Genomic DNA, 27,846 nt, shown 5'->3' with positions numbered 1-27,846 from the left:
AAAACAAAAAAAAAAAAAAAAAAAAAAAAAAGCTAAGTGTGTGGTCAAGACAGTGGCGTTGAAGGTGTTCGGGAGAAGGGAGGTGAGATTAAAATGGCATGGCTGTGGGAACTGTGTGACTGTGGCAGAGGGGCACGATGGTCCCCTGTGTTTTGTCAGGCAGAATGGGCAAGAGCCAGAGCAGAGTGGATGGGGAGAGAAACCCCAGATTTCCTGTCCTCTTGCTGGGAATCTGCAAGCATTTGGGGGAGGGAAGGAGTCCAGAGAAGGGGAAAACAGAAGAAAAATAAGCAAATACTTATGAAACACCTGTGCAGGTACTAGGGAGGTACCCGTCCCATCTCTCCTGGACTTCACAGAGTATTGATGGCAAAGAGACTGATAAAAATAATTGGAACAAGGGAAGATGCCAGAAAAAAATGCTGTGGTCTGCTCCGGAGGGAGGTGAGCACATCCAGCTGCAGAAATCACAATGAAAGGATTACCCCCAAAGATGAGTATTTAGCTCCCCCTTCTATTTCTTTGCTTTTAAAAAATAATGCTTCAGTGTACACCTTTATGTTTAAATCTTTTCCCCCTTTGTACTATTTCCATAAGTTACACTCCTATAAGTGTACGCTCTTTCTTGGCAGGGCCCAAATGTGAGCCTTTTGTCTGTTCTTCCAGAGTGCCTAACATATTTCCCAGCACATAAAAATTTCATGATAAAATGACACCCTGACCCTACCTGCTGACTTAGACTAACTCCTAGGCCACCAGTCCATGATCAGCAAACCTTGTGAGTGACTGTGGCTAGGAGTGGGAAAATAGTTGGAAAGGATGTAGCTGTCAGTGGGGTCAGAAACTAGCAGTTGCCGGAAAACCATGGCTCCAGACTCAAATGCAACCTCCTTGAGGCCAGGGATAAAGCATCCTTTCACATCTCCAATATGTGAAGAAGTAGAAAGCAGAGATGCAGAAACGTCTGCAAATCCACTGACACTCGTCTCATCAAAAGGTAGAGTCTGTGTCTCCATTCCTTGTCCCTGGTGGGGCCTCTGTGACTGTTTTGATGAATAGAATGTTGCAGACGTGACACGTGTGAGTGACTTCTGAGGCCAGGTTAGAAAAGGCTACTTAGTTTCTGCTAGTCTCTCTTGGGGTAGTTCCTCTGGGAGCCTTCAGCTGCCATGCAAGAAGTCCAGTTACTCTGAGGCCACCATGTGGAGAGTCCATGGAGAGAGAGAAAGAGGCCCTTGGAGCCCCAGCTGTTTCAACCACCAGCTGTTTAAATCCTCTCAGTCCAGACACCAGACATGAGAATGACAAAGCCTTCATGGTAACCCCAGCCCCAGGTACCATCTGACTGTGACCACTAGAGAGACCCTGAACAAGAACCAGCTACGGAGCCCAGTCAACTCCCAGAACCATGAGAGATATTAAAAATAAGTGATGGCTGTGGAAGGCATTAATTTTAGATCGGTTTTTACCCAGCAATAGATAACTGATACACAGTCCCCACTTGAGATTCTAAGGAGTGAAATAAATTCTCCAGGATAGCAGATGTCTATTGTAGACATGCCTTGTGACAGAGTCCGGGCTAGGAAGTGAAGGTAATGATTCATACACAGCTCCTGCTTTCAAGGGGCTTCCAAGGGAGATAGGAGATGAACACAGATTATTACAGATATTTAAAAAGAGAGCTATAAGAGAGGCAGAGAATACATGACAGGAGTATACTCTGAGAGAGTCCTGGATGAATTTGCTCTGATGACAGGCTAGCAAAGGTAGCCAGGTGCCCTTCAGATGGGAAGCCCCATGGAACCAAGTGAAAATAAGTGTATAGAATTTTGATCCTACCACACAGTCAGTTCGTTGAACACAGAAAGCATGATCCCATGACCTGCAATATAGTAGGAGCTTGTGCATTATGTATTTGTTGGATGGATAGACGGATGGCACCAGGGGACCAGCCTAGAAAGAGCACTGGCCTATCTGAGAACTGGAGGTCCAGGATCCAGTCTTGGCTGTGTGATCCTGGGTAAATCACTTCACATCTATAGTCTTCAGTTTCCCCATCTGTCTAATGAGAGGATAGGACTGAGAGATCTCTGAGATTCATTTCCAATTCAAACCTTCAAGGTCATGAAAGAGAAAGTATGAACATTCACCTATTTGTTCACTTGGTCATCTCTGTAATCAAACAAACACATGCTTGAGAGAGTCAAACCATCTTTGTTAAGACCCTGCATGTAGCAGAAGCTAGCTCAAGCTAGTTTAAGAGGGTGAGGAGGGACTGGTGAGGTGGACAGGGAATTGAACATAGGATGCAAGGTTTTTTTGTGGAATTATGACAAGGAGTCCAGAGGAACAGGAACCAAGACTGGAAAGCTGCTGGGAACCAGGTGAACACTCTCCCTCCCACCACCAGTCTCTTCTCTATGAATCTGCTTAAATCTCTTCTCTTTTGCAAACTGGCTTTCTTGGCTTCTCTACACACAGAGCAGAAGGTCATTTCACGGTCCCCAAGTTAGTCTCATGGCCCTACTACCAGCAACTCACAAACACTGATTGGTTGTCTCTGAATCCCAATTCCAAACTCTCTGGAAAGAGACTCTGTTGGCCTAACCTGGGTCAAGTGTCTTCTCCCTGGTACAATCAACTCTCCCCAGAGAGGTGGGTTACATAATATAAACATGGCTGCCAAAGGCCCATCACAGTGGGTCCAGGGGGCAGTTTTCACACAATGGGGGAGTTACTGTAAAGCAGGCAGCCTCCTTCAGAGGTGTCTATTACAAAGTCCAAAAAAATGAAAGAACCATTGTATAGATTATCAATAAGGATGAAAATTCTCTAACTTAAGCTCCCTCTTCATATGCACTGAAATCCTTTCCAAAGCCACTTCAGAAACTCTGACGAATTTCATGAATAAACAGTTACTTTTCACCCTCACCCAGGCCCTGCATAATTATCATTATTTTCTAGCACCTTTAGGATGATCCTGTGAACATTATGGCAATGCCAGCTCATGAGACCTTCAGACTCGGTGTTGCCAGGGCCTCCTTTCTCACCACTTTATCAAAAGATGTGATTTGAACAACATAAACAAATATCTCCTCTGAACTTCCACGCCAATTACTGCAAGCTACTGAGGATCTGAGTATCACTTTAGGGGTGGAGTCAAGATGGCAGACTAGGAGGACACGGAATCCGCACCTCCGCACAACCAGTGCACCTACCAGGCACCAGTGGGGTACCACGGACACCTAAGGGGATGGGAGGAATCCCCAGTGACTGGTAGGACGTGGGGTGTGGGGGGAGCGAGGGGGGAGGAGAAGTGGAGGCAGGACAGGACTGGCGCCCCTGAGGGGCAGCTGGGGGAGGGGAAGGGATCCTGCCCCCCGAGGGGGAAAGGGGGGGACCACTGGGAGGGCAGAGGGTCAAAAGGGAGTGTGGCCAGGTTTCCCGTACACACTTGGGCCCCCAGGATCCTGCTGAGATCCCAGGCCTGATCCTCTGCCCACTGAGGCCCCTCTAGCCGCCTGGGGCCTCAGGGAGTGGGAGGGAGGGACGGGGGGAGCAAAAGTAAAGGCCGGACTTATGGGACTAGCACCCCTGAGGGGCGGCTGGGGTGGGGGGGGAAGGAGTTCCTACACCCAGCAGGACCCACCCACGTTTAGGGGTCCAGCAGCAAGGGGGGGATACCCCCTGGGGGGGGTGTTGCAGAGGAACAGAAGGGAACACAGCCAGCGCTTTCCCTGCCCACTTGGGCACCAGGGAGCCTGTTGGGCTCCCGGGCCTAATCCTCTGCCCTCAGAGCCTCCCTCCTGCTGTGCTGAGCTCAAGCCCCGCCCCTACAGCCTGACCCAGGGCCCTACCTCTACACTCGGAGACCCCCTCTAAGACCCTCTGCAACCGCGATGGGCCTAAACCCCACCCACACACCCTCATCCAGGGCCCTACCTCCAAACTCCTGGAACTCCACACCCTCAGAGGCCCCCTTCTGGACGTACTGCCTCTCCCCTTGCAGGTCTTAAGCCCAGACTCTGCCCCACACTTGAACCTCACCCCGCCTAGACCCTACCCCCAAGGACTTTTCTGGCTGCCTGGGTCCTGTGCCTAGGGCCCACCCCATGCTTAAACGTTACCCCTAGACCCTGCCCCTGCCTAAGTTCCATCCCCCCACAAGCTCTGCCCCCCATAGCCAAGTCCTTTTCTGGCCTTTTTTATTTCTTTTTTTTTTTTCTTCTTTTAGGTTGGGGTTCTGTTTTACCTTGTTGTTTTTGATTCATTTATATTTTTATTTTTTCTAATAAATCTTTTATTTTCTAATTTCATTTTATTCTTTATACTTTGTTATTGTTCTGCTTCTTTTGACTTGTTCCACCCCCCCCTTTTTTAAATTTTTTCTGTTGTGGTTTTGTTTTACCTTGTTGCAATTGTTTCAATTATATTTTCATTTTTCCAAATATATTTTTTATCTTTCTAATTTTATTTTATTTTATTTTTTATTCTTTGTTATTGTACTGATCCTTTTTTTCTTGTTTTTACCACACCACACAGCTTGCAAGATCTTAGTTCCCAGGCTGGAGGTCAGGACTGAGCTCCTGTAGTGGGAGCACCGAGTCCAAACTGCTGGACTAACAGAGAACCTCAGAGCCCCAGTGAGGCCCCCTGGAGGTCCTCATCTCGGCACCAAGACCCAGATCAACCCAACCACATGCAAATTCCAGTGGTCTCAGGCCAAACAACCAGTAAGACAGGACCCCCCCAAAAAAAAAAAAAAAAAAAAAAAGAAACGACAAAAAAATATGTTACAGATGAAGGATCAAGGTAAAAACCTATAAGACCAAATAAATGAAGATGAAATAGGCAAACTACCTGAAAAACAATTCAGGGTAATGATAGTAAAGATGAACCAAAATCTTGGAAATAGAATGGAGAAAATACAAAAAACATTTAACAAGGAACTAGAAGAATTAAAGAGCAAACAAACAATGATGAACAACACAATAAATGAAATTAAAAATTCTCTAGAAGGAATCAATAGCAGAATAACTGAGGCAGAAGAATGGATAAGTGACCTGGAAGATAAAATAGTGGAAATAACTACCGCAGAGCAGAATAAAGGAAAAAGAAGGAAAAGAATTGAGGACAGTCTCAGAGACCTCTGGGACAACATTAAATGCACCAGCATTCAACTTATAGGGGCCCCAGAAGAAGAAGAGAAAGAGAAAAGGTCTGAGAAAATATTTGAAGAGATTATAGTTGAAAACCTCCCTAACATGTGAAAGGAAATAGCCACTCAAGTCCAGGAAGCGCAGAGAGTCCCATACAGGATAAACCCTAGGAGAAGCACTCCAGGACACATATTAATCAAACTATCAAAAATTAAATTCAAAGAAAAAATTTTAAAAGCAGCAAGGGAAAAGCAAAAAATAACATGCAAGGGAATCCCCATAAGGTTATCAGCTGATTTCTCAGCAGAAACTCTACAGGCCAGAAGGGAGTGGCAGGATATATTTAAAGTGATGAAAGGGAAAACCTAGAACCAAGATTACTCTACCCAGCAAAGATCTCATTCAGATTCCCAGAGAAATCAAAAGCTTTACAGACAAGCAAAAGCTAAGAGAATTCAGCACCAGCAAACCAGCTTTACAACAAATGCTAAAAGAACTTCTCTAGGCAGGAAACACAAGAGAAGGAAAAGACCTACAATAACAAACACAAACCAATTAAGAGAATGGTAATAGGAACATACATATTGATAATCACCTTGAAGGTAAATGGATTAAATGCTCCAACCAAAAGACACAGACTGGCTGAATGTATGCAAAAACAAGACCCTTATATATGCCATCTACAAGAAACCCACTTCAGACCTAGGGACACATACAGACTGAAAGTGAGGGGATGGAAAAAGATATTCCATGCAAATGGAAATCACAAAAAAGCTGGAGTAGCAGTACTCGTATCAGATAAAATACACTTTAAAATAAAGAACGTTACAAGAGATAAGGAAGGACACTACATAATGGTCAAGGGATCAATCAAAGAAGAAAACATAGCAATTATAAATACTTATGCACCCAACATAGGAGCACCTCAATACATAAGGCAAATGCTAACAGCCATAAAAGGAGAAATCAACAGTAATACAACAATAGTGGGGGACTGTAACACCCCACTTATACCAATAGGCAGATCATCAAGACAGAAAATAAATAAGGAAACACAAGCTTTAAATGACACAATAGACCAGATAGACTTAATTGATATTTTTAGGACATTCCACCCACAAGTGAAGAATACACTTTCTTCTCAAGTGTACATGGAACATTCTCCAGAATAGATAACATCTTGTGTCACAAATCAAGCCTTGGAAAATTTAAAAAAATTGAAATCGTATCAAGCATCTTTTCCAACCACAATGCTATGAGATTAGAAATCAGTTACAGGAAAAAACCCATAAAAAACACAAATACATGGAGGCTAAACAGTGCACTGCTAAATAACCAAGAAATCAAAGAAGAAACTTTAAAATACCTAGAGTATCACTTTAGAAGCCACCCTATTTGTGGATGGCCCAGCAAGAGAATTAAGTCAAACCATTAGGGGAGAGTCTACGGAAAGGCAGGTGCCTGAAGATTAATGCTATTGAAAAAAAGGAAAAGCAGTTATTTTTGACATTTTGACAATCACTTTCAGGTCTGGTTCTTATTAGCCCCATTTTTGCCTTTAAAAGGTTTTCTTCTCTTTTCTCTTTCTTTTTTTTTTTCCTTACTGAAAATATCAGGAAATTTAGAACAGAAACTTACAATAAAACATGTCTCCTGGCCCTCTGATCTATCGATCTTTTATATAAACAAAAACATTTAGAGAAGCCTGGAAGAAGGCATTTCTTGGTAGTTACCTGATATTTGTCACTGTATTGGTCATAACCTCACAACTGCTTTGGGTGAAATGCAGAGTGGAGAGAACAGGAGAAGGCAGAGAATGAGTGTCTACGAGTGTATGTACGCGTGCGTGTGCACGCGCACGCGCGCGTGTGTGTGTGAAAGAGAGAAAAAGAGAACTCGATAACACATTTTAGCTATAAATGCTTTAAAATCTTACAGATGCCAACAGGATGCCCTCTTGCATAGTTTTTCTCCAATCCTTCCATTTTGCAAGCTACATTATTCACAAATGAGACATTCAAGAGACACCAATTCTGAAATAAAAATGTACACACCACCAGTGGAAAAGCAAACAAAAGCAGCTAATGTACTGTGGCTAAAAAAATTTTCAAACAAAGTGGCAGTAATTTACTGCCCTTGCTCTTAGCTGGACCCCATGAATATAATCAGAACCTCCAGGACTGATGGGAAAGTGTGATTTACAGTAAGTCTCAGGATAATAATGGAAAATGAAAAAGCAAATTGTGCATGAACATGAAAGCTGTATTTCTTCCACTTTCAGGAACGGAATCAAATTTCCAGCCAGAATTTCAGGGTGAAACTTAGAAGTCCCTCAAGAAGCAAATGATGAGCCAGCCAGCATCCCCACTCAGACACTGCCCCAGCATGCCTGAGTGACATAATATTTGGAGATGACAGTGATTGGAAAGATGCACACCACACCATGGGTTTGAGTAGCAGTAAAGAGGTAGGCAGACCTGGGTTTGAGTCCTGCCTGTGTCACTTGCTATCAAGTACCCTCGGGCAAATTATTTAACACCTCCAGGCTCTAGTAATACCTGCTGCCTCAGATTGCTCTGTGGATTAAATGATATAAAGTATATAAAGCACTTGGGAGGGTGTTCAGCACAAGTTAGTCTCAATAAATTCTGTTATAAATTATAAATAATACGCTTTGTTCCATGCATTTGTATAGTTAAAGCACTTAGAATAGTACCTGGTACATACTAAAATCTATATAAGCGTCAGTATTATTAGTATACAGTAAAACCTCAGTTAATCAGAATGTTTAGACAATGGGGTGACGAAGTTAATTTATTCTCATCTTAAAACCCTCCTCCAAACCACTTCAGTGTTCCAAGTTGTTGAAAATCCTTTTAAAATATATTAAGCTACTTTCCAGGGTTAGTAAGTACAATAGGTAAAGTCTCAATTTAAAACTTTTTACACGATCTTGCGTGACCCCAGGAACACACATCAGAGGCCCTGGATTCTAATACCAACTCTTATGTCTGTCAGCTGTGTACCTTTGGGCCTCAGTTTACTCATCTGTAAACAAGGATGAGGATACCTGTCATGCTTTTCCCCTGATAGTTTTGGTGACTATAAAATTTAATTATGTAAGTAAAATTACTTTGAAAACAAAAAATGCAAGGCAAATAAAGATAGTATAAATTTGTTATTACTGTTCTTTAGGACATCATAGCCTGTTTCTGGGGATGCATACACACAGCGTATAAAGATTCTAGATTGGGGCTTCCCTGGTGGCGCAGTGGTTGAGAATCTGCCTGCCAATGCAGGGGACACGGGTTCGAGCCCTGGTCTGGGAAGATCCCACATGCCTCGGAGCAACTAGGCCCATGAGCCACAACTACTGAGCCTGCCCATCTGGAGCCTGTGCTCCGCAGCAAGAGAGGCCGCGATAGTGAGAGGCCCGCACACTGCGATGAAGAGTGGCCCCCTCTTGCCGCAACTAGAGAAAGCCCTCACACAGAAACGTAGACCCAACACAGACAAAAATAAATTAAAATAAATTTAAAAAAAAAAAGATTCTAGATTGTACCAAGGATGTTGCTGTTGTTTTAATTGTGGTAAAATATATGTAACATAAAATTGACCATTTTAAGTGTACATTTCAGTGACATTAAGTACATTCATAGTACGTGCAGCCATCACTCCCATCCACCCACAGAACTTTTTTCAAATTCCCCAACTAAGAGTTAGTACCCATTATACAACAGTTCCCCATTCTCCCTTCCTTCCAGTCCCTGGCAACCCCCATTCTACTTTCTGTTGCTATCAATTTGACTACTCAAGGTCCCTCATATAAGTGGAGACATAACAGGATATTGCCTTTTCAATAAATCCCTTATCTATTTTCTTACCTTTTCCATCTTTGTCTTTAAACGTTGCGTGCAGAAAACAATGGCAGTTAATTGAGGATTTCATTCTGTGGGTTCCAAATCCTTGAGATTTGCAACCCAACTGTGATTTAGGAACAAAGACACACTGCCCTGATAGCATCCTTCAAGCCTGATGGGGCTGATGACTCAGTCTGGTCTCAACTGCAATTTGGGGAGACTTCTTGGAAGCTATGATATTTTAAGGCTATGCAATGAGGACCAGGGAATGGGGTCTGGTCCCACTTCTACCACAAAAGTACTGCTTGATATTGATTGAATCATACTCCTCTCTGAGTCATATCTGTTAAAGTTGAGGCTGACTGGGTTAAATGATTCCAAAGTAGTGTAAACCTCATATTCAAATGTTTTGATGACATCCTTGCCTTGCCAGTTACTACAAAATATCATTCTCTCTCTCCACCTCCATCAAGAAACACCATATTTTGTATAATAAAAGTGGAAGAAGAGGATATTTTTCCTGGGAAAATAAAGCAGGGGCAAAGAAAAACTAAATAAACAACAACAAAAAATTGAACTGCTTTTAGATGTTCCTGGCAGTTCATTCAGTGTTGTCATTGCTCCTCTGACCAGGGTGAGATGGAAGGGTTGGGAAAAAAAAACAGAGTAGAGAGGATTTTCATAGCACATGCCAAAATATTATTTAAAACATGCATACATACACATACACACACACACAAACACACAGGAGCAAAGCCTTTGCTCAAATTCAAGACGATGACTTCATACAGGAAAGAGAAACACTGAGTTAAACCATCTGAATTGAGAAGACAGAGATATATGATCATTTAAAAATTATCTCTAGGGCTTCCCTGGTGGCGCAGTGGTTGAGAGTCTGCCTGCCGATGCAGGGGACACGGGTTCATGCCCCGGTCCGGGAAGATCCCACATGCCGCGGAGCGGCTGGGCCCGTGAGCCATGGCCTCTAAGCCTGCGTGTCCGGAGCCTGTGCTCCGCAACGGGAGAGGCCACAACAGTGAGAGGCCCGCATACCGCAAATAAATAAATAAATAAATAAACATTTAAAAAATAAAAATAAAAATGATCTCTAACGTTACACCAAAATGTACACCATCACCAGGATTCTAAGGCCTAATATTGTTGACTACAGAAACAGTGTAGCCAAATATAAGATGTCACAGACCAAAAGAGCTACATATTTGGAGTGAACCACTATCCATATCATTTGTAAACTTCCCAACTTGGATGTGTTTGTGAGGAGACACTTCTGGTCTGATAAGAGCCTGGTTCTGGGAAGAACAAGATGACCCAAATTCTTATGGAGGAGACACTTTCACACATGAATCACCCTGCAAAACTGGCAGCTGCTTCAGAACATTGGCTGCCTGCCCCAGAAGCTGACTATGGAGGGGTTCAGTCTACAGGAACCCACCTTCAGCATGGAATGTAATCAGGAGAGCAAAACTAAGTACCTCATGCATCTGACTTCTAGAGTCAGGTGACAACTTATGTATAGTATCATTCTTTTCCTCAATGGAATAGACCTTGTTTGAAACCGTAGCCACTAATGGCTTGGATCAAGTCAATTTTATTAGTATGGATATTTCCAAATCTGTGTCCTCCAAACAGCTTCATAAATATGAACTAATGGGGCCAATGACACATACGATACTGAAATGATAATTTGTAATAATCTTAATAAGAGTTTTATAATGTATCTTTTCCAAAAAAGTATGAAACAAGATAGGTTTTATGGGCCTATTCCCATTAAACCAATGTCAGAGACTGAGAATTCGTGAGTCATAGGATTTCAGAGATGGAAGAAAACTGAAATATTAATTATATCAATTCCCCCAGAGCATTTCTGATACAACATTCCTGAAAAAAATGGTCATCCAGTCTCTGCTTCAATACCTTTAGGGGGAGGGAGACCGATTCTTCATGAGGAATCGGTAAAGGAGATAGACTAACTACATGAAATTACACTAGGACTTTAGCCTATTGGAACTTTGGTTTTATCATGTATAAAAGAAGGGAACTATTTTATAAGGCTGTGGGGGAGGAGGAATAATGTGTGTAGAGCAACAGTTTAGCTCTTGGTTATCAGTTAATGTTAGCTGTCTTCCCCTTTCCATTTATTACTAAAAAGGTCTTCCATGTATTAGGCTGAAATCTGCTTCTTTGTAACTTTCACCTGGTAGCCTCAATTCAAACCTCTCAGGGGACATAAAACCATTTCCTCTCTCCACTGTAAGACATCACTCCAACATCTGAAGACAGTCATGAGGCTTCCTGCAGTCTTCTCTTCTCCAGCCTAAACCTACCTGATTGTCTCTGCCATTCCTTAGAACTGATGAATAACGTAAGTCATACTTTTAGGGAGTACCAACAGAATTAGGGGCAGGTCAATTGGGAGCATGTTAAGGCAGGGTCCCTGCTTTTAAGGAGCCTGAATATATAATATAATCTGGGTGAAACAGGGGCTAAATCAATGTATTACTGTTATTGTGTAGAATAAGAAGCAACTAAATTTAATGGGAAAACCAGGGAAGCCTTCATGGGAAGTGATATTTGAGTTGGATACTCAAAAACTAGAAGGATTTTGAAAAGCAGAAAGCTTATGCTGGGGAATAGCATAAACAAAAGCATGGAGAATTAAAAATGTATACAGTGTTTAAAGAAGGGTGCTACGGAATGACTTGGTCCTCCTAAAATTCATATGTTGAAGCTTTAACTCCCAGTGTGACTGTATTTAGAGATAGGGCTTTTAGGAAGTAATTAAGGTTAAGTGAAGCCTTAAGGATGGGGCCTTCATCAAAAAGGACTGGCAAACTTATAAGAAGAGGAATCTCTGTCCTCTGTCTCCCTCCCTCTCCCTCTCCCTCTCTCTCATTCTCGTTCCCTCTCTCTGACATTTGATGGCAGGGTGAGAAGGCTACCATCTGCAAACCAAGAGGAGCACTGTCACCAGGAGCTGATCCCTCCCAGACCTTGCTCTTAGACTTTCCAGCCTCTAGACCTGTGAGGAAATAACTTTCTTTTGTTCAAGCCACACAGTCTATGGAATTTGTTATAGCAGCCCTATAGTAGACTTATACAAAGGGCAACCACTGAGGAGAAAAATCAATGAGTAAAGACCTAAGGGGAGAGTGGATGGGTATATTGACCAAATGACCAGAATGAGGAAATGTAAATGGTCAGGCTTTGGAGACGGAGAAACCAACGTTCAAGTCTCAGTTTTGCTGCTTTATTAGTTGTGTGACCTTAGGCTAGTTACTCAACCTCTCTGAGCTTAAAACTCTTCTTTGTTAAAGGTAGAAAGAGATAATATATGTAGGTACCACTGAACATGCCTGGTATATGGCAGGTACTTTATAAATGTTAGCAATTATTATTATATTATTGTAATAATTGCTGATCATAACACTGGTACTGAGGTAAGACATTAGAGAGATATAGGATGATCAATGATCTGAATACTTCTTAAAAGTATCCACCAGCTAAAAGATGGTACATATTCTCTATTCTTAGCAATCCTGGATAGCAGTTGCATCTCCTAGAATGCCAGTAATAGAAATCTAATTCTGAACAAGGAAATACTGTTTGGTTCTCAGGAACCATGAGAGAAAATGAACATGCAGTTTTGACATTCATGTGGTCTAAGGAAAGGGGATTTGGGGCATGGCCAGATGTGTCCTTGATCTACTTTCTGTTAGGCAAACTTCTATATATTGTGTAATACCCAGCTCAAATGTCATCACCTCCATAAATCTTTATCTACAGCTCCCCCATGTCTTCTATTATACACCCTCTCCTTTTAGTCTGTTTCTTCCATGAGACTGTGAGCATCTTGGAGACAGGCACATACTACTTGCCACAGTGTCTGGTACATAGTTCAACAAATACTTTTGAAAGACATTAATGGGACAAAATAGGAATGCTGACTTTAAAAAGTTCAGAGAAACAGAAAGATGCTAAAATAGGTCTGTAGACTCTCAAAAACAAGACCTGAATTATATACATTTGTAAGAGAGACGGTTCTCCATACTGGCAACAAGACAAGATATAATCATAATGGGGGCTCTGTCTATATCCCTTCCCAGCCAACAGTCATATCAATGTCTTAGATGAGGACCAAATTAATAAGATACAAAGTTGGAAGGTTTTAAGTAATGCTAAGTGATAGCATCAAATAATATGATAAATTAAACATGTTGAACTATAACAGGAATAGCTTATAGCGAGTACTGGGATGTAAAATACTGACCATACAAGTATGAGAAAGGAGAGATGCAGGTAAATGGCAAAAATTATGAGAAACTCACAGGAGATTTAGCTAACTGCAAGTTTTTCAAAAGTTAACAACAAGATGATGCTACCCAGAGACTTAGAATTTTGGTTGCAAGAATAAAAATGCAAAAGAAGGAGGAGATGGTCCTGCTGCATCTTATGTGGTCCAGGTCTACCTGGAGTATTGTGTGCTCACTCCAGGAGGCTACCTCTTATGGCGGAAGGATCTAGAAAACAAGTTAGGAGGAAAAATAATGAAAAGAATGGTAACTGTTTATCCCAAGAAAGGGAAGATTCTGTGGTCAATAATATAATGATAATGATAATGTACTACCACAGTCATGTATGAACTCCCCTAATCCTTAAGATCATCTCATGAGGTCCAGGTGTCCATATGCCAGGTCCTCTGTCTAAGAACAGAAAAGACTCCCAGAGGCTATCTGTCATTTTATTCCAAAGTTCAAAGCAATATTGAAACTAATGAAGACATCTATGTAACAATAAGTTTCATAACAGATTATTGGCATTAATATATTATATATATTATTGATTCTGACTCTTGCCTCTTTTCAATGTACTTACAAATTTACCTGGAGATGTATTTTGGCTTTCTTTATTAATCATAGGCTATAAAACACTGCTTCAAACACTGCATACACATCTTAGAAGCTTAGAACTAAAGAAAACCTTGAGTCATAGTCAAGTCTGAAATGACGGCACACAGCTGCTAAGCTTGTTAGGTGCTCCAGCATTTAGCTCTGTCTGTCTCAAAGTTAGAATGTGTAATAATAGGAATTTTTGAATCCTCATTTTATAGATGATGAAACGGGGGCTCAAAGAGGTTAAGTAATTTACTGAAGACCATACAGCTACTGAACACCAGGGCAGGAACCAGGCCAATATGACTACGAAGTCCCAAGAACAGCTTTCACCCACTTTCTGAGAAGGAGTAGACATGGCAGAAAGAGTAAAAACAAAGACCAATTGGCTCAGCATAAGAAAGACCATCCTAACCTTAGGATTCTCAAAAGGAAGAGTAGGGTAGACTTCTATAATGTCACTAAAGAAAGTGTTCATGTAAAAGCTTTCTAATCAGAGAGAAACCTTCATATAGAAGGTTAGTGTAGAATGACATATGAGGCTTTTAGAAGGAGAGAGTCACGAATCAGCTAGAAGGTTGGATTATATTACCTTCTAAGGGTCATTCATCTGGGAGATACTCTGCATATAGGTTGTGGAGATATAGCTGACTCTGGCACTAGATTAATTTGCTGCCCTCTCTAGGGCTGGAAATACTGCTCAACTTGATCCAGATTTTGAAAAGGAAGTCTTTACTTATAATATCTTCAAGAAAGTATAAGTGCGTCTATCATCCTGGGGAAGGGAAGGCTTTCCTAACCATGACACCAAAGTAAAAAATCATAAAGGAAAATGATTGATAGATTTGATTTCATAAAATTAAAAGTTATCTATATGAAAAGATACACGTTCCATAAGCAAAGTTAAAAGCTAAGCTAGTATTAAAAATGCAGATTTCAAAGCAGTAAAAAAAGATATATACACTAATAGAATGAGAATAAGGAATGAATATTCATCAGAGAAAAAAATAGCCACTGAACATAGAAAAATATTTGGCCTTACTTAGTTATCAAAGAAATGAAAGTTAAAATAAAAATGACATACCACTTTTGCTTTTAAAATTGACAATGACTAAGAAAATGATAATACTTAGTACTAGTGAAAATAAGTAGAATGGTGCATTCTCCTAGACTGTTGCTAGGGACTGTAAATATGCAGATGGATTTCTTTAAATTGAAGTATAGTTGATTTACAATGTTGAGTTAGTTTCAGGTGTACAGCAAAGTGATTCAGCTACACACACACACACACACACACACACACACACACACACACATTCTTTTACAGATTCTTTTCCCTTATAGGCTATTACAAAGTATTGAGTATAGTTCCTTGTGATATACAGTAGGTCCTTGTTCATTATCTATTTTATACATAGCAGTGTGTATATGTTAATCCCAAACTCCTAATTTATATCTCCCCCAACCCTTTCCCCTTTGGTAACCATAAATTTGTTTTCTATGTCTGTGAGTCTGTTTCTGCTTTGTATGTAAGTTCATTTGTATCATTTTTTTAGATTCCACATATAAGTGATATCATATATTTGCCTTTCTCTGTCTGACTTACTTCACTTAGTATGATAATCTCTAGGTCCATCCATGTTGCTGTGAATGGCATTATTTCATTCTTTTTTATGGCTGAGTAATATTCCATGGTATACATGTACCACATCCTCTGTTGGTGGACGTTTAGGTTGCTTCCATGTCTTGGTTATTGTAAATAGTGCTGCTGTGAACACTGGGGTCCACGTATCTCATAATTCCAACCTATCCTCCTCCCCATCCCCAGCCCAAACATCCTTTGTTATCAGAACAGACTTTGTTATAAAGGCAAAAACAAAACACCCACAAATAAAAAAAACAACGTCAGCAACAACAAAAAGCATGGTCTTTGAATATACACATTACCAAGATTTCACCACTTACTTTCATGGTTCTTTTAACACACACACTTGGTAAGCAGTTGGAGATGATTTCTGATTACTTAGTGGTTCTTGATATAAAAATAAAGACTGGAAAAATATATGCAAGTCACTTTACAGTTTACAGAGCACCACATTATCATATTAGGATCTGATAATAACCTCAGTGAACATTATTAATTCTGTGTGACAGCTGAGAGCACTGAAGTTCTAAGACGTTAAGTGACCGGCCCAAGGTTATTTTAGTTAGTGGCCAGGCCAGGGCTCTTACGTGGGTTAGGGGCTGAGGCACTCACCTATTCATTTCTATCTCTAGGCACTGAACTATTCTGGATTTTTTTACATGAATGCAACATGGAACTTTTTGTACCTGACTTCTTTCACTTAGTATAACATTTTCGAGGTTCATCCACTTTTTCGCATGTTATCAGTATTCCATTCCTTCTTATGGCTGAATAATATTCCACTGTATGTGTACACCACAATTTGTCAGTGTAGTCATCCACTAATGGACATTCGGGCTATTTCCATCTTCTGTCTATCATAAATAGTGCTACTAAGAATATGCAAGTACATGTAAATATTTGTTTGAGTACCTGTTTTCAATTCTTTGGGGGTATACATGAGTTTCCTTATTTCCTTACATATTTTACTTATATCTAACTACAAGAGTACAGGATATTTATTGAAGAAAATGTGGAAATTAAAGGAAAAGCACAAGTAAGAAAAATCGCCTAAGGGTAATTAAAAATATCCTCCTCCAGAAAGGATATTCTATAAACTTATAACCCAATTTTTTCTTTCCTCCCGATAAACATGGATTATTAGTTTAGAACTAGGCAATAAGGCCTTCAGCAGGCAGTGAATATGGACTTTGAGAATATGGACTTTGTAGTCAGAAAAATCTGGATCTGAATCCTAGTTCTGCCATTTACTAGCTGAGTCACTTTACGTCTCTAAGCTTGTTTTCATGGCTAGAAAATGGGCATAATAGTACCTACCTCACAGGGTTTTGATGGCACATTAAATGGGATGGCATTGTGAGCAAAATGTCTCATACAAGGCCTAGAACAGAACAGGCATTCAGGAAGGATTAGCTGGAATATTACTTCCCACACAGGGATTTGCTAATACCACCAGGAAGTGAGGTTCGCGAGAGAGGAACTTTGTGCTTTCACCGCTCTGTCTTTAGCACAGTGCCTGGTGCACAGCTGGTACTCTATAAGAACCTGTTGAATGCATAAGCGTATATAGATGATGGGAAAAGGATTAGAGACCTGGGAAGGATCTCCAGGAAAACACAGCTTTCTGAGTTCAGAAGACAGAAGATCAGGACTGACTTAGGGCCCCCAAAATGAAATCATTTGCAGAAAATAAGTTAGTCTTAGTTGCAGCAACTGGGGTCAAAGCTAGGAGCCCTCTGAGGCATGTGGTGAGTTGAACTTCCTAAGCTGCTGGACCCAGCTAAGGGTCAGAGCATTTTTTCAAAGCAAATGAAGCATTTGATGGAATAAACCCAAGCAAAGAGATATTTAAGCATGGGGCCTTGACAGGAACTGCCCTGAAGTAATATCGCTTGGAACTAAGGAGATGATTAGTGAGCTTCTCAGGGCCCTACAGGAAATCTTGCCTGGCAGAGGAATGCACAAATTTCCAACCTTGTCTAAGAGCAGTTTCCCCACACTCCACTGCCTCAGAATGATCTTCGTAATAGGTTGCAGAGCTCACTGCCTGCTCAAGGCCTTATTGCCCTCCTCCTATTGTGGGTCCTTATCCCAAGCAAGGGATTTGCCCTGTTTCTAGACTGACTTCTCCTAAAGTGCAGGAGGGCTAAAATGGAGCTGTAGACATGTAACCTCCCAAGAAACTGGCCAGAAAAAATGCAGTGCTGACCCCTACCTCAGGTGGCTATTAGCTGGGCCCAGTGAAGGAGGGTGTGAGAACCTGTTGTTCCAGGATAACTGTCTGTTTTTATACAGCTATGTTTTCATACTTCTCCTTTAAAGCACCTATCACTGCTGCAATTAAATGCTTTTTAGTATAGGTGCATGTGTACAATTAATTGTTAAAGTCTCTCTCTTCCACTGAATTTAGGGTATCTGAAGGCAGGACTGTTTCTGTTTTGTTCACTATTACATCTTCAGATCCTAGAAGAGGCCTTGTCCACGGTAGGATGCAATATACGTTTGTTGAGTAAATGAATCTGAGATATTTTATTACAAATTTCAATTCTGTTTGGAGGCAATAGACTATATTGGGTAAGGACATGTGTTTGAATTCCGGTTTCACAGCTTCGTGACTTTGGGCAAATTGTTGAAACTGCTTTTATTAGTTTCCTGGTGTTGCTGTAGCAAATTACTACAAACTCGGTGGCTTAAAACAACAGAAATTCATTTTGACCCAATTCTGGAGGCTACAGTCCAAAAGCAGGCAGAACCCTGCTCCCTCTGGGGACTCTAGGCAAGAATCCATTCCTTGCGTCTTCCACTTTCTGGGGGCTGCCCTGGCATTGCTGGGCTTGTGGCTCCATCACTCCAGTCTCTGTCTCCATCTTCACATCACTGCCTCCTCTGCGGGTCTGTACGAAATCTCCCTCTGCCACTATCTTCTAGGATACCTGTAGACAGTTAGGGTCCACCTGGATATGTAGGGTGATCTCATCTCAAGATCCTTACCATCATTTAATTACACCTGCAAACACCCTTTTTCCATATAAGATAAAGTTCACAGGATCTGGGGATTGGGACACGGACAGCCCATTACATTTGTCTAAGGCTTGGTCTTTTCATCCATAAAATAGATGTACTACCTCTTAGAATTGTTATGAGGATTAAATACAACAACGCATGTAAATCACTTTATGTGTTCATGGCACATTAAAAAACTCTCAATATTTGGCAACTGGTAATAGCTGATATCACTTCATAAGACAGGAAAGTATTACTCCTCATGGCCGCATAAAAAAAGTGATGGAGTTATACCAACTAATTCAGACATTTTCAGAAGTATGTCAAATCAGTATCAGTGTCAATCTATCTATCTCTATATTTATTTAATCAGGGCTGGGACCTATCTCAGCCCTCTTACCTATGTCATTACATTTGTATTCATGACAACCCTGGCAGATGAAAAAAAAAAAAAAACCCCCAAAAAAGTAAAGCTTAATTTTTGAGAACCTGAGTTAGCCACAGCCCTCAAATATAAACCAAGGACTTCTCACTCCAACCCCCGTTCTTTTTTCTATATTACCTCAGAAAATTAAGGACAGAAATGGAGAAAGTTCCAACCATCTGTACCTGGATAAATCACTTGTTAGAACACCATGGTAAGACTACAGGGCAGATTAGCCTAGAACTCTGTAATAGTGGCTCTCAAACTTTGCTGCACATTAGAATCACCTGGAGAGCTTTTAAATCCCTCAAATCCCAGATTGTATAGAAGAACAGTGAAATGAGAAAGAGGGGGGTGGTGCGGAATGGGGAATAGACCCAGGCCTTAGTAATTTTTAAAACTCCACAGGTGATTCCAATCACAGCTGAGGTTAAGACCTACTGCTCTATCAGTGGGCCTCAACCTTTGGTGAGAATCAGAATCATCTGGGAAGTCAGTAAAAATACAGAGGCTTAGAGTCTAGTCTGCTTCAGCGAGCCTGGGTCTCTTCAGGTGATTCTGAGACCAGCAGTGTTAGAGGACTGTGACTCTAAAGTACCTTTCAACTCTGATGTTCTGATTTTTACCACTCACTCATTTATTTATTTATTCAAATACCTGTACTAGAGTTAGAGCTACAGGGATGCAGAAAATAGACCTAATTCCTGATCTCAAGACGTTCACAGCCTGGCAAGCTGTTCTCGTGGCTCTCAAAGCACTCTCCACAGTGCCCTTCCAGGTTGACCCTCCTGCTAGAGTGGGTGAGCCGTGAGGGCTTTGCTTGACATGTAGAAGATGCTTAATGCATATTTCTTGCAAGAGAGAAGGGGAGAGAGAAATAAAATATACACGGAAATCAGCATCCCCCAGCAGTGTGGTGGGCAGAACCACTTCCTTCACAGAGTAAGATGTGATTTCCTATAGGGGCAGGTGGGGTCAGGAGAGGTTTCCTCCAAGTGATCAATCTGTACAGGGTCTTTAAGGATGACAAAAGGGTGGGGAGGGTACTCTCACCATAGCAAACAGCAGAGTTTGCAGAGCGGCCTGAAATAGGATGGGGACCAATGAGCAGTTGGTTCTCGTGCACAGCAAGCAAGAGTGGAGGGAGCGGAGTGGTGGATGCTGAGGCAGGAGCCAGAGGGCACTTTGTATAATCTCTTCTCCCTCCCTTGTCAAGAGGCCTCTAAGTCCAAAAGTCCCTGTGAGTCTTTGACCAAGGGTTGACCAGAGCCATAGGCCCAGGACTACAAAGGCCTCCTATAATCCCTGTGAGCAGGACTTTAGTCCACAAGTTTCTAGAAGCACCTTGAGGCCAAACTCCAAAGCCATTTCTGAAGTGGGTACTCAGGGAGGTTCTCTCAGCAGGCAGGTTTAAATCCAAACTAAGATACCAGGCAAGGACAAAGCTTGCCTGGGAGCATCGAGAAATGCCCTTTCTGCTGCTTCCTGACTATTTATGAGTCCAAGATTGTGCCTTGTCTTTGCCAGGAATTACTGAAGATGGTACCAAGGGAGTAAGGAATCTGAGACCCATGTTGGGAGGTAGATAAATCTCTATCCTGATTCTAAATGGTAAAAACAGGAGCGTAAACATTTCCAAGCTTGTTCGATTGCCCCTCTGTCTCAACTGGGTGGTGCTTGCTGGGAAGGGGGAGCTCTGTGCTCCCCACTCAGCTAAGCTTGACCATTTGCAGAACACCCTTGGGCCCCAGGCCTCTACGCTGAAGGCCCCACTGACAGCAGCACACAGGGGAGGGGAGGGAGGGCTGCTGGGAGGGACTGGTACCAAGAGCTGGAGCTAGAACTGGAATGATGGGCTGGGTGGAGTACTGAGTGGGGAGGCTGACCCTCTCTGCCCCAGTGGTGGTGCCCAACGGCCAACTCCTCCCCTTGGAGCAGGTTTTGAAGGATCAAGATTGACCATAAAGGTTCGTTTCCCCTCCATTTTATGACAAAATTGCATAGTTCTCATCTTGGCGGTTCCCTTCCCTAAAGTGAATGGACTTGTCAAGTAAAGAGGATTAACAAGAGTCCTGGAGAGAGCAGCTTGGTTGAAGAGGAAATGATTTCCATGTCACGTGCTTCCATGCTCGGTTCCAGGCAAAGGGACTGAAAGCTTGTTGTGAGATAGTGAGGGATAAAGTAGACACAGCAGAGCTGGCAAGAAGCTCCCCTGCTTTCTTATCAAGAAGGGATTTTTCTCACTGCTTCCAGGCCTACACCAGATTTTTTTTCTTTCTTTTAAAAATCACTATAAAGGAAAAGGAAACTAACTTTGGATGATCAGGAAAAGCTTATCTGAGGAGATGACAATTACGTCAAGATCTGAAGGAGGGGAAAAGCAAGAGAAAGGGGATTCTGGGTAGTGCCCTTGGTCAGGAAAGCACTTGGCTTGCTAGAGGAACATAAAGGAAGCCAGTGTGGCTGGTGGAGCATAGCCAGCAGGAAAGAATAGTGCAAGGTGAAGTTTGAGAGATAGAGGCAACACGGGATCATCAGGGCCCTGTTTGAATATACCCAACTACTGCCCCGAAGCTGGGGTTTCCTGACTTGTTCTGGGGTCCCATTGCTGTCATTTATGTAACCGTTATCGAAGTATAAACCTTCTGTGCTTGGGACTTCTAACCTACAAAGTTTTTCTCCACAGGAGGGAGATTACTTGAGATATTGCCTTTCTCTGAGAGTTAATGATCAGCTTAGAATCAATAATGCTTATCCCTTACACATAAAGTACTTGATATATTTTTAAGCATCACACACACAAAAAAAATCAGTTTTCAAAAAATTTCTTTTAATAAAAAGCACTTCCTAGAATGTTAAACCTCGCATAGATATGAGAACACGTCCTCATGTTGCAAGTAGGAAACACAGGTTAGATTTACCTGAAGTTCTAGCTGTTGTTTCATTAGAGAAGTACCTTTGAATAGAATTATAATGCAAGTGACATGTGTAATTTTTAATTGTTTAGTAGCCACATTAAAAGGATCAAGTAAAATTAATTTTAACAATATATTTCACTTAATTCAATATATGAAAAATTATCTTTTAACATATAATCAATATAAAAATTATTAATAAGATATTTTAAGTCCTTTTTCAATGGAATAAGCCATTGAAATCTGGTTTGGGTTTTACAGTCACACTAATCTCATTTTGGACTGGCCACATTTTAAGTACTCAACAGCTACAGGTGGCTACCATAATGGACCTGCAGCACTGAAGCCTCACAGAACAAGAATTGATAACTCCCTTTTTACAGATGAGAACACTGAGGCCCAGAGCTTAAATGACAGGTCACTGACCTGGTTGGGCACTTGAGCTGGGACTAGAATCTAGGTTTTTGTCAAGTGCTCATTCACTGGATCATAGTACCCTCCCCTTGGGAATAAGAAGGGGTGGGGATAAGAGAATTCCCTGAAATGAGCAACTATCTGTTCTAGAGACTGTGGTGGGACTTTAGAATCTATTTTACGCTTTGGAGTGATACCACTTCTCCCATTTTCCATATAAGGTTACAGAGGCTCCAAGTGCTTTTGCAATTTATAATGGCAGTATGATATCAGTCCTTTAAAGAAAACGATGCTATCAATATTAAGAAGACATTGCATAAGGCCAAAGGCTGCTGAACTTGGGCTGTTTTAAACACCACAAAGCTACCCCCAGCAATTCCTCCAGAAATTCCTCCAACCAGCTCCCAGCCCCAGGAGGACTACTCTTTAGCTCGCCAGGTACCAAGTCTCCTGATCTAGTCCATCCCTCTCTTACCCCTACACCCACTGTCCCTGCTCCTGATACATACTATTAGGAGTACAAAGAAAGGACTCAGCTGGCCCATGAGGACTAGCTGTGAACCAAGCTCCAAGGTATAGACCAGTCAATGCTATTTAAATAGACTCTTTATGTACCAAAGACAAATCAAGTAACAGAGAGGGGGGACAAGAGGAAGCAACCACTCCTGAACTAGAAAACCTGGTCACAACCCTTGATGGTGAGCTAAGGGGTTGAGGCCAGCACGTATCTGTCTATTGCGACCATGCAAGCAACTGTCCCAGGGCACAGCACAAATGCAACCCACAGATGTGTTTCTTGGCCAGGAAAACAATCTTAGGTGATAGAGATGAAGGCCTCTGCTCCACAGGTGAGCAAAAGGAAGCTCAGAGTCATAGTAACTCCAGAGTTCACGCTCATAAGAACCTTGCTACACGCTTCCCTACCATGCGTAAAGCTCTGAGCTGGTAGAGAAAGCCAGCTCTTAAAAAAGCAGAGCAGGACGAAAATACCCCCAAATCTAGTCTGTCAGCACAGAGAACTGTTTGCAGTTGGAATGAGGCCTCAGTATTTTTTTAAGTTGTAGGCTCCCTCCCTTTCTGCTACCTACGGGTGCAATTTCCAGTGCTTTCTCCAAAAGAAACATTTGGCTTTCTATAGAGAACCTCTGAGACCTCATGTGACTGAAAATGGAAGAAGGGGAAAGAGGCCCTCATCATGCCCCACCCCGAAACCTCCACAGGGAAGCTGAGGTTGGGCCCCTGTAGATCGATTTATTTTAGGAGGCACTTGCTTCTGAAGCATTTGTTTCAGAAATTACCCCCATGCCCTGTCAATAGTAGCTTTCAACGGCTCTTCCCGGGTGGCCTTGTCTCTTTTAAATTTCATTTCCTGTTGGAAAGGATAAACAGGTAACTGTTTAATGCCACTGACTGGACTCATTTAACAGAAAGCCAGGACCAGCGTGAGGCTGGGGAGCCAGAATGGGATTGATGGGTGGAACAGAGCAGGTCGGTGAAGAGAAAGGCATTAAAGAATTACCAAGTGACGGACTTTTATTTTACAGCTTCTCCATGTGAGGGAAATGGTCCCACTGGAGGAGGGATATGAATGCAGGGGAGACAGTGCAGTCAACTGCCATGTTGGACATGGATCCCTGGACTTGGTGTGGAGGCCCTGGTGGGAATCCTGGTACCGCCACTCACCAGCTATGCCCTTCAGCAGAGTCATTTAACCCTCATGAGCCTCAGCTGCCCACGGTGGTGTGAATTCAAACGATGCCTTCACATGCTCAGCAAGTGCCTCACACCTAGTAGGAATTCACACTAGTTGGCACAGATGGCATTGGAACCCCTACCATTTAACACGTTTTCCACTACACACCAGGCACTTGGTTGGGCAATAAGAGCTGCCAATGGATAAGAGAGACCTGACTTTATAAAGAGACGGGCACAGAATCGATGATGTCAATACAGTCTGGTAAGGATTCTGAGCAAGACAGACATGGGGTCATATGGTACCCCACATATTAAATGTTTCAGGGTACTCTTGATGGCATGGCCAATGGGGTTGATGAAAGGATTCGTAATTATCTGCCTCTCCTTCTAGAATTCAAGGTCCACCAAAACGGGAACACTGGTGGTCTTATTCAGCACTATGCCCATTAGAAGCACTGTGGGGAGAAGCGGGTGAGGCAATGGTTAAGGTGATGCTTAAATAAAGGAGTCAGCCAAGTGAAGAATAAGGTTAAGGACAATACAATCAAGTGGAACTGTATGAACAAAGGCAAAGAGACTGGAAGTACAGAAGGATATACTTAGGGAATTAGAGAGGCGGGTTGTTGAAACAAAGAGTACAAAGTATGGAGTGTAGGGGTGAGGTGAGAGGACCTGGCAAGGGTAAGACCATAGAGAACGTTGTTTACCAAACTAAATATGGTGCTGGTGTGGGTAAACAGCCATGTGGGGGAGGCCAGAGTGGGTGGCTGCTGACATGGGCTGATTTAACAGGATCTGAAACATTCACTCCAACCCTAATATACGCTTTCCTTACAAGCCTGCCAAAACACCAATGATTTTTTTTTTTTAAACTACCAAGCCCAAAGTAATAACCGTATTAACAGCTGTTACTTCTTAACTAATTAGTTTATCAGATTTGTTAGCCAGATCAATTTTCACAACCACCATGTGAGGTAGGTACTGTTATTATCTCATCTTACAAATGAGAAGACCAAAGCACTGAGAGGTGGAGTGGCTTGCCCAAAGTCACACAGCATGCAGGTAGCAGAGTCAGGATTCAAACTTAGTCACCTTGGCTCCAGGGTCCATTCCCTGAACTACCATATTATCTTCAATCTGTCTTGTAGTTCGCCATTCTCTCTTCAGCTGAATGCAGCCACCGTTTAACCCACTTGATGAATTTTTAATTTCTATAACTCTATTTTTCAATTATAGAATTTCTATTTAGTTCTCGTAAAATGTCTGCTTTTTGGCCATATTATCCTGTACTTGGCCTATGGTTTCTATTTCCTCTTTCACCAGGAAACATTTTAAACATATCTACTCTCTCAAATTGGTCTATTGCTTTTAGTTCCTAAGATATGAACTTCTCCATGTGTTTTGTCTGACTCTCACTAATGGTGGCTTTTTTTCCCTCTCTTGAACACACTATAATCTTTAAAATTACTTAACGTCAGGAGTTCTGTTGTTTTGTGGTTTTGAGTTTTTAGATTTTGTTTTTGGTGGGAGACCCATACGTGCTGGGCTGTTGAGACGTTTTTTGACAATGATTTTTGGCTTTAGGCTGTCCCCTGTCAGGATATCATAGTTTAATCAATTCCAGACCAAGTTTGTACATTATCTTCTTGGTTTGTGGCTTGTGCACTATAAGAGAAGTATACCAACCCCATACCCATGGAGAACACAGGTCGGGGTTTTGATTTCTTGTGGGTGATCCCAGTGGCCCAGGGTGGTTGATAGACTTCCATACCAGATCCTTGGCAGAATTTTCCTTATTTCATGCTCAGGTCTGTCATTCCTCATTGACAGCCTTGGAAAGGAGTTTGTTTCCTATGGCCTCAGCTCTCATCCCTATAGGATTCTGAAACTCCAGCCCCTAAGAACCATACATACTTCCCATGTTTTCATAGGTCCTTTTGTTTCATTCCTTCCCACTGAACACTGCTTGTTCTTCAATTTGGGCACCTGGAGATTTCTCCTTTCTGCATACCAGCCTGGTGATGGATTTTTTTTTCCCTTGTGTATTTACACTAGCATCTCTCTGTGATTGGGAGGAATGTCCCTTGACAACTCAATCTGACCAGAAAGTTTTTCTTATGCCTTTAGATATCAGTCCTTCTCTCTTGGCTCTGAGTTCAAGGAGGACAGAGACCTTGGTCTGACTCATCCTTTTTTGTTTTGTTTTTTTGGCTGCGTTGGGTCTTCGTTGCTGCACGCAGGCTTTCTCTCTAGTTGTGGCGAGCAGGGGCTACTCTTGGTTGTGGTGCGTGGGCTTCTCATTGTGGTGGCTTCTCTTGTTGCGGAGCATGGGCTCTAGGTGCATGGGCTTCAGTAGTTGTGGCATGTGGGCTCAGTAGTTGTGGCTTATGGGCTTAGTTGCTCTGCGGCATGTGGGATCTTCCCGGACCAGGGCTTGAACCCGTGTCCCCTGCATTGGCAGATGGATTACCACTGCGCCACCAGGGAAGTCCCTGATTCATCTTTTGATCCTGAGTCTTCAGACTGTGCCCAGATCAGAGTCAGAAGCAATAAAGAATTGATCAAAATGAGTGAATAAATGAATCAATCAGCTTCCGCTTTCATTCTAAGGGGGAACTAAAGACCACATACTAATTACCTTCTAGAGAAAGAAGACACCAAGAACCCCTGGAAAGCCATCCAAGCTCTCTGGAAGGTCATGCTAAACAATCAAAGGAGTTTGGGGACTGCCTTAGTTCCACCCTTTGGCCAGTAGGTTCCACCCTACTACTTGACACTACTTTCTTGAAGGGCAACAGCTGCTAATTACAGTGCTGGTCTGCTAGAAATTCAAAGTCTGGCAGGCTAGGTAGCTGACTGGTGGCTCTGCTGCCTTTTTAGCACATACTGATGTCCTTCTAGAGCCGTAACTGGAACTTGATCAGTAACAGGTAGTGTGCAATGATATAATTTTTTCTGTTGGTGCTATAAGGAGCTTGCCAAGTAAGTTCACATACTCGAAAGCCCCTGGCACACTGCATGGCACAGAGTAGGCACTGCTTTAACATTTAGTATGCTTTATTTCTTCTTTTCCATTAAAAAAAAAATCCACGAATATTTGTTGAAAAACTACTGCCTCCTAAGCATTGTGCCTGGTGCTGGAGATGGAGAGGCATAACATGCAGTCCCTATTTTAATCCTTAACTAGAAAAAGAATGTCCAGATCAAATTTGATGATAAAAAATGATCCTAAATGTCCTTTTATTTAAGGTGAAAAGACATCTCACCTCATCCTGCCACCCTAAAATGCCTAAAGAGCATAACCAACAAAGTAAATTTTCTCATTACTGGTTTATAAAGTAACATTCTCATTCCTCAGAGAGGAAATCTAACTCCCAGTAAATACATGAGCAGACAGAAGACAGCTGATCATAAAAGGCAATTTTTGACAATGATTTTTGAGCTCCTTTTATCACTATAATCCCAGAACCTAAAATCATGCCTGAACTAAAGTAGAAACTCAGTAAGATTGTTGAATGTATCTGTATATATATATATGGATGTGGCCCATCCATCTATATGACTACAGTATGACTCACCTGTCATTCCATTCATATTTATTGAGGATTTCCTATGAATGAGAGTCTCTACTAGATTTTTTTAATAGAGACAGGGAAAAAAAACAAAGAACAAAATAGATATCTTACCTACAAGGAACTTCCAGGTTTAAGGGCGAGATAGACAAGTATGTAAATCACCATGATATAACATAGAAAATGCTAAGAGAAGAACAGAGAAAAAGACTATGGGGGTTCCAAATACAGAAAGGCCACTTCCTGCTG

At 41.9% G+C, this 27,846-nt stretch overlaps 1 protein-coding gene across 1 annotated transcript in view; it reads right to left on the bottom strand.

The window, feature by feature from the left end:
• The window catches only part of LOC103069026 (tyrosine-protein kinase transmembrane receptor ROR1-like), a 92,106-nt gene that overhangs the window by 16,352 nt on the left and 47,908 nt on the right, over positions 1 to 27,846 (bottom strand). The window lies entirely within an intron of this gene.

The sequence above is a fragment of the Lipotes vexillifer genome, unplaced genomic scaffold, assembly GCF_000442215.2.
Source record: "Lipotes vexillifer unplaced genomic scaffold, Lipotes_vexillifer_v1.1 scaffold47, whole genome shotgun sequence".
Taxonomy (NCBI): Eukaryota; Metazoa; Chordata; class Mammalia; order Artiodactyla; family Lipotidae; genus Lipotes; species Lipotes vexillifer.
This window is presented reverse-complemented; position numbering and strand designations above follow the sequence as displayed.